Below are 8,644 nucleotides of genomic sequence, written 5' to 3' on the forward strand. Positions count from 1 at the left end.
CAGCTCAAAAAAAAAAAAAAAAAATCAGGAGGATAATGAAGGGCGTGGCCACAATGCCCAGTGCCCCTTTGTAAATTCAGGCCTGATTGCCCTGACCTTGCCCAGGGGGCACCAGGAACCAGACAGTGACAAGTTCGGGAGGAGCCAGGAAAGGGCAGAGGTCCCCTGGAGACATCTGCCTTGATCATGAGTTCCCAGCCACTGCCTTCTGCCTAGGCTTTGGAAGAAGCCCCTCCCTCAGGGGCCACCTGCCTGCTGGCAAGAGGGCACAGGGATGAAGTCACCTGAATCCGGTCCTCCACAGCCTCAGCCCGTCTGAGAAGCACCAGCCAGGACCTTGGTGCTGGCAGGGACTTGCTGTCCTCAGTGTGCACAGTGTCCACAGTACACAAAACCCTGATTTCCTGCTGGTCTTCCTGCTGGTCCCTCACACCCCAGACACACACCCACCTCAGGGCCTTTGCTCGTGCTCTTCCTGCCCCTGCTGGGATGCTCTTCCCTCAGATTTCCTCCCAGCTCCCTCCCTCACCTCCTGGAGGCTCTGCTCTGGTATCCCCTTTCCACCTTGTGGAACGTGCTCACTTGCCCTACACTCTCCATCCCCTTCCCAACTTTATTTCTCTTCACAGCCATTATCCCCATTTAACAAATGTATTTGATGTTCAAGAGGATTGCTTGAGCCCAGGAGTTCGAGACCAGCCTGGGCAACATAGCAGGAACTTGTCTCTACAAAAAAAATCAAATAATTAGGAGTTACGATTGCACTCCAGCCTGGGTGATAGAGTGAGACCTCTACTCAAAAAAAAAGATATATATTTAATGTACTTATTTATTTTATGTAGTGCCAGTCCCCACCACTCCCCACCCCCCAATTGGAGCTTCAGGAGGACAGATTTTTTTGGGTTTTTTTTTTTTTTTTTCAGAAACAAGGTGCCATTATGTTTCAATCCTCCTGCTTCAGCCTCCCCAGTAGCTGGGACTGCAAGTGAGTACCACCACACCCAGCCAAGGGCAGGGATTTCTGTCCATTTGTACACAACTCTCTCCTGAGCACATGGCTCCATGCCTAACACAAAGTAGGAACTCAAACAATGAGTGAATGAGTACTGTAGAGTTGCCACTGCCAAGCGGGGAGACCTCGGGAAAGCTACTTTCCTGAGCCTCAGTGATCCCATCGGTGGAACAGGGAGGGTGACCAAGTCTACCACCCAAATAAGAAGTCAAACTCACCTCTTCGGACGGATGTCCCTGCCCCACTACTTCCTGGCTGTGTGGCTTGGGGAAAGTGACTTGCCCTCTCTGACTTTCAGAATAGAAAAGAAAATCTTAATCATGAACACAGTCGCTAGTCTGTTTGAGCTCCTGCAGGCCGCCGGTCTCTTGAGCTCAGCACTGTAAAAGCACTGTTTTCGTTAAGCCTCACAACAACCTTGGGAGGTAGGGAGTGTTTATTTGGCTTCCCAGATGAGGAAACTGACTCATGGCAGAAGGGACTTGCCCACAGACACATGGCTGAGTAAATGGCAGGATTGAAACCTGCTGCCCAAGGCCTTTCCGGCTGCTCAGTTCTGCCCAGGGACTGAAGGTCACTGAAGCGTGAACTGCTCAGGAGTTAGGTGCTTTACCTCATCACGTGCCCGCCTTCGTCTCAGCTGCTGCTTCTCCTCACACCCACCCTCATCACGCCGCTTCTCCAGCCCAGTTCTCGTCTCCTCTGAAAATTCTACCTGCTCCTCTAAGGATTCAGGCACAACATTCTTCTTAGCCGTGGCCCTGAGGGCCTGCAAGACCCAGCCCAAGCCCTGCTGGCCAGACAAAGACCCTTTTCCCCCTATACCTGGCTTCTTTCTGCCCCATCTTCAGGGAGCAGCTTCTGGCCAAGGCAGGTCTCTGCGGGATATGCATATTCCCAGTAAGGAGTCAGGAGGATGCAGGTGATCCAGCAGAGCTGAGAACAATGTGGGTGGCACCTTTACTCACTGGAACTGGCTGCACTGTGTAGCAATTTGAATAAATTAACTTGCTTGATCATAACACTGCTTACGGGACTATCCTGAGAGGCAGATTCTTTCTTCACTCCCCGGTCACCGTTGGTGCCTCTTGTAAGTACTTTTTTTTTGTTTTTATTGAGTTGGAGTCTCACTCCATCGCCCAGGTTGGAGTGCAGTGGCACGCTTAATGGCCACCCCAGCGTCGACCTGCTGGACTCTGGCGATCCTTCTGCCTCGGCCTTCCATGTAGCAAGAACTACAGGCATGTGTTATCGTGCCCGGCTAATTATATGTTTATCGTAAAGATGAGGTCTCACCAAGTTGTCCAGGCTGGTCTTGAACCCACAGGCTCAGGCAATCCACTCGCCTTGGCCTCCCAATGTGCTGGGATTACAGGTTGAGCCACTGAGCCCGGCCTGCCTTTTTTTTTTTTTTTTTAATTGAAAAATATTTTTTTGGCAGAGACAAGGTCTCACCATGTTGCCCAGGCTGGTCTTAAACTCCTGGTCTCAGTTCTCCTGCCTCTGCCTCCCAAAATGCTGGGATTACAGGCATGAATCACTGCAGCTGGACAGTCACAGGGGTTTGTACCTCCCCTCCCGTTCCCTCTGCAAGGCACACTCTTCCCTTCTCTTCTTGGAGAGCAAGAACAGTCCTTCCACTGTCCTCTCTGCCCACCACTGTATCTCCTGCATGTGTCTAGTGTACCCCTGGCACCCTTCAGGCACTCAGTGAATATTTGCTAATTGAATCAATGAATGGGTCCAAAATGGAATTTTAACCCAGTGAATTTACCCTTCAAAAATAAAGGCAGGCTGGGCACGGTGACTCAAGCCTGTAATCCCAGCACTTTGGGAGGCCAAAGTGAGGGGATTGTCTGAGCCCACGGGTTCGAGACCACCCGGGTTCTGAGCCCACGGGCAGCTTGGCGAGACCTCGTCTCTACAATAAATCCAAAAAATTAGCCAGGCATGGTAGCATACGCCTGTAGTTTCGGCTACTTGGAAGGTTGAAGGGAAGGATTGCCGGTGCCCAGCAGGTCGACGCTGGGGTGGCCGTGAGTGTGCCACTGCACTCTAGCCTGGGCGATGGAATGAGACTTCAACTAAAACAAAATAAAATAAAAACAAAGTAAAGATATTTTTAGACAAAGGCTAAGAGAAACCATCACCTGCAGGCCCAACCTGGAAAGAAATCCCGTGGTAGGGTACTGCAGGCAGCTGGAAAATCTTCCCAGTTGGAAGACCAGGAGCCCAGGAAGGAATGAAAATGACACATGTGTAAGTAAATCTACATGAATATTGGACAAAAAATTGTTTGGTGAAGCTAAAAACATCTTGGTGACTGAGAGAAAAGGCAGAAAAAAATCAGTATGGTTGTAGACTCAAACACTATCGACATTCATAGATCTCTCTCCCAACAACTGTAGAACACACCTTCTTTCTCAGGCCTCACAAACATTTGCCAAAATAGACTCTTTGCTGGGGCATAAAGCCAATCTTGACAGATTTCAAAGACTTGAAATCGTGTAGCTTTCTCTCTCTCTCTCTCTCTCTCTCTCTCTCTTTATTTATTTATTTTTTGAGTTGGAGTCTCACTCTGTCACACAGGCTGGAGTGCAGTGGCACACTCACAGCCACCCCAGCGTTGACCTGCTGGGCTCTGGTGATCCCTCTGCCTCAGCCTTCCAAGTAGCCGGAACTATGGGCGTGCACTACCACGCCCAGCCAATTTTTTGATTTATTGTAGAGATGAGGTCTCACCAAGTTGCCCAGACTGGTCTTGAACCCACGGGCTCAGGCAGTCCTCTCGCCTTAGCCTCCCAAAGTGCTGGGATTACAGGCTGAGCCACCGCGCCTGGCCAGTTTACTCTCTGAAGCACAGTTTGGCGTTAAACTAAAACTCAAAACAATAACTTAACATCATCTCCTGGTGTTTGGAAGTGCAACAATACATTTTTTTAAAACCCCAGGACAGCCTGGGTCAGGTATCTATGGAGCAGCAGTGGTGGCTGAGGGTGTGGGGCTGGACCCACAACCAAACCAGTCAAGCAACCGTGGCCGGGGGCGGAGCAGGGGATCAGACTGTGAGGAGATGGCCCTTCCCATGTGATCTCACAGGTGGGGTGAGGTGATGGGGCACCAATGCCACGGAGACTGGCAGGGTGCCGTGCAAGCACACAGTTACAAGCAGTCCCGGTCAAAGAGCTCCGAAGTGAGAGGGCACAGAAGCGATCTGCAGAGGTGGGATCCCTGCACGGGAGGGAGAAGGCAGGAGTCAAGAGGTGGAGGTAGAGACACTGTCCCTCCTCTGCCCGTTGGGTTCACTTTACATATGGAGGCTTGTTAAGGATGATTTCCTTAGGACAGACCCCAGAAGCACAGAAGACGTAGACAGCCGAACTGTCCCCCAAGCCGGAGTGCAGTAACACCATCACGGCATACCACAGCCTCCACCTCCTGGGCTCAGGTGATCCTTCTACCTCAACCTCCCGAGCAGCTGGGACTACAGGCGTGTGCCACCACTCCCGGTTATTTACTTTTGTTTATTTGTTTGTTTGTTTAGTAGAGACAAAGGTTCATTATGTTGCCCAGACTGGTCTTGGACTCCTGGACTGGAGCAACCCTCCCACTCGGGCTCCCAAAGTGCTGGGGTTATTATAGATGTGAGCCATCGTGCCAGGTCTCAAACTGTTTTCTACAGGTCTGTGCCTCTGCAGGTTAGTCAAAAAGTTTCCATCTCCCTGCACACTCACCAGCACAGTCTTATTAGTTCAAAAATGTTTGCACTAAATTAAAGTTGGATAATTATTTTATGTGGCTTTTCTCACCCATTACATTTTCCCACGCGCTTTTCCTTTTAATTAGAATAGTGTTTTATTTGCATTAATTACCAACGCAACTTCTCTTTGTGCCTTTTTTCAAAAAGACTCATGAGCCCTAGTCTTAGCAATCTCTTGAATTTATTAATTTAATGAATCGGGCTGTTGTAACTTTTAAGTGATTTTTAAAAAATGTTTACCTTGGATGGGTGCGGTGACTCAGCCTGTAATCTCAGCACTTTAGGAGGCCGAGGCGAGAGGATGACCTGAACCCGGGGTTCGAGACCAGTCCAGGCATCTTGGGTGAGACCTCATCTCTACAATAAATCAAAAAATTAGCCAGGCATGGTAGCACGCACCTATAGTTCTGGCCACTTGGAAGGCAGAGGTGGAAGGATTCCCTAAGCCCAGCAGGTCAAGGCTGCGGTGGCTGTGAGCTTGCCACCACACTCCAGTCTGGGCAACAGAGTGAGACTCCAACACACACACACAAAAAAACCCAAAACAAACAAACAAAAGTTTACCTTTCCAACCCACCAAAAAAACATTACAGGAATCATGCACTCAACACTGTATATGCTCTCCTAGATTAACTCAGCTTTTTCTGACATTTGCGTTATCTGTTTCTATATAGCTATTTTTCCAGTCTGTCACCCAGACTGGAGTGCAGTAGCACAATCACAGTTCACTGCAGCCTCGACTTCCTGGGCTCAGGTGATCCTCAATCCTCCCGTCTCAGCCTCGAAGTAGCTGGGACTACAGTCATGCACTACTATGCCCGGCTAATTTTTTATTTATTGTAGAGACAAGGTCTCACCAAGTTGCCCAAGTGGGTCTTGAACCCATGGACTCAGGCAAACCTCTCACCTTGGCCTCCCAAAGTGCTGAGATTACAGGCGTGAGCCACCGTGCCCAGCCAGTTTCTATATAGTTGTTTTTATGAACTATTTGAGGAGTTACAGACTGTCCACCCCTAAATCTCCTAAGAACAATGACTAAATCAGGAAGTTTACCATCTATACAATGGTATCAGCTAACACATAGTCCATATTCAAATTTCACTGACTGATGCAATCGTGTCCTTTGGGGTTCATTTTTTTCTCAGACCCAGTCTCCCTTCCAGCACCACGTACTGCCTTTAGCAGGCTTTGATCTGGAACACTCCTTGGTCTGTCTTTGTCCTTCAAGAGAGACATTGACATATTGGGAGCACACAAGCTGGGTATTTTGTAGACAACCTCCTAGGTGGACTTGTCTGAGGCCATCTCGTGACTCGCTGCAGGCTCTGCATTTTGGGGCAGGCAGGAGTGTCACCTGCATGCTGCTCTGTGCTCAGCGCCTGTGGTGCATGTCACAGAGAGCTGTGACCGCTGGTGAACGGCCAGTCTCTCTGCAGAGGCACGTGGGGCTCGGTTATTTTCTTTGCTCTGAATGACCACCACTGATGTGGTGTTCATATTGATTTGTCAGACTCGTGGGGTGTTTAAAGCCCCTCTCGGGAGGGCAGCTCAGATGCAGCTGGGTCTCCGTGAGCATCCCAGGCAGACGGCGGGGCAGGCTGTCATCCCAGCCCTTGCTGCTTGGTCGATGTGTCCTTGTTAGTACTGACATCCCTGCCTCCCTTGTGATGCCAGGCAGGAGAAAAGCCGAGTACTACGAGATTGAAGGGGAAAATCATCCGTGAATGAGCCACCATCCCGGCAGCAACAGACTCGCTGAATTCGTGGAAGACCCAGAGGCCCAAAAGGAGCCTTTGGAGTGGGGCTGAAGGGCTCAGATCTGGGGCAGAACTGCTCCCAGCCGTCTCCCAGCTTAGTCTCCACCCCTCTAGAGGCCCTGTCTCTTCATCTGTGTCAGGAAGTGCCTGGGTTAGAAGCCGTTCAGGTTTCTTGATGAGGACAATTGGCATCTGATGGACAGTTCTCTGTGGAGTGATTGATCTCACAAAGTGCAGGACATTAGGCATCCCTGGCCTCACCTGTGAAATACACCCCCAACCTGAAATAGCCACAAACATTTCCACGTGGCTCCAAGGACAGTGTCACGGCCACCAGCTGCGATCAGCGAGGTAATAGCTAATAATATCAACTACTGTGTACTGAGAATGTCCTGTAAGCTGGCCCTGTGCCCAACACTTGATATACATTTTCCCATTTCTACCTCATAACAATCCATTTTACAGATGAGAAAAGCAAGGCCCAGAGGGAGTAAGAAGCAGCCAGGGAGTGCTGGAGTCAAGAGCGTGGTTCCCATCGGCCTGACTTTATAGCTCGTCCTACACCTGTGCACCCAAGTCAGTTGTGACCAAAGTCTCCGAATAAAGCCTGAGTGAGAGGTTGATACCGTCCACCCTTCCCCTCTCACCATGGGCAGAGCTTAGTGCCCTGTGCCATTGACTTAAGCCCGAACCATGTGATCTGCTGGGCCCATGGAACGAGAATGAACAGGGCAACCATGTGCTTGTGTGGTTTGTCTTGGCTTCTGGTGCTCTGGTGACCTACGGCCAGAAGCACATGTCCTGGGTGACTGTTGTCCCTCGAGCCTAGGCCCCAGGACATACACATGCGGAGGCCAGCTGGCCTGCAGACTGAAGCAGCTGCCTCGCCGAGCCTGGATCAGATCAGCCAGGCCACACTTAGCTGCAGATCCAGGAGCATGAGCACACATACTGGTTGGCAAAGACCAGTGAGTTTGTGGTGGTTTGTTACACAGCATGGCGGCAACAAGAGCTGACTGATACAATTGGTCCTGAGTCCTAGGACCGGCTGGACCACTGACTGACTGCACAAACTTGGGCAGGTTGTTTTGCTTCAGCAGATCTTTGTTTCTCTATATGTATAATGGTCCAGTAATAGTACTGACTGAGGAGCTTACTGTAAGGATCAAAGGTGATAATGCTTTAGCTCAGTGCCCAACATTTTTTTTTTCTGAGTAGGAGTCTCACTCTTGTTACCACTCTTGTTGTGGCACACTCACGGCCACCACAGCCTCGACCTACTGGGCTCAGGTGATCCTTCTGCCTCAGCTTTCCAAGTAGCTGGAACTACAGGCACGTGCCACCATGCCCAGTTAATTTTTTGATTTATTGTAGAGATGAGGTCTTGCCAAGTTGCCCAGGCTGGTCTCGAACTCAGGCAATCCTCTCACCTCAGCCTCCCAAAGTGCTGGGATTATAGGCATGAGCCACCACACCTGGCCTGCCTTTTTTTTTTTTTTTTTTCTGAGTCAGTCTTACTCTGTCTCCCAGGATGGAGTGCAGTGGCACACTCACAGCCACTGCAGCCTCAGCCTGCTGTGCTCAGGCAATCCTTCCGCCTCGGCCTTCCAAGTAGCTAGAACTACAGGCTGCGGTGGCAGATCAAGGCTGCGGTGGCCGGGAGCGGTCACTGCACTCCCGTCTGGGCCATGGGGACTCAGACTCAAAAAAAAACAAAGTGCTGGGATTACAGGCGATAGTCGCCGAGCCCAGCCTCACGCACAGGCTTTTACAGATGCACGTTCTCATTTCTCTTGGGTATTCTCTGGGAGGGAATTGCAGAGTCATGTGGGTCACTCCCCATTTAGCCTTCTGAAGAACTTTCAGCCGTCTTTCACAGTGGCTGCACCATTTTCTGTTCCCACCAGCAACGCCTGAGGGTTCCAATTTCTGCACATCCTCACCAACACAGATTCTTCCCTGTCTTTCCTACGAAGACCATCCTCATGGAAGTGAAGTGGTGTCTAATTATGGCTAGCGACCTTGAGCTCTTGGCCATCTGCATACCTTCTTTGGAGCAATGTCTGTGTGAATACCTTGCCCATTTTTTTTTTTTTTTGAGTTGGAGTCTCACTC

This window comes from Carlito syrichta, unplaced genomic scaffold (assembly GCF_000164805.1).
Source record: "Carlito syrichta isolate Samal-C Ts95f unplaced genomic scaffold, Tarsius_syrichta-2.0.1 Scaffold104847, whole genome shotgun sequence".
Taxonomy (NCBI): domain Eukaryota; kingdom Metazoa; phylum Chordata; class Mammalia; order Primates; family Tarsiidae; genus Carlito; species Carlito syrichta.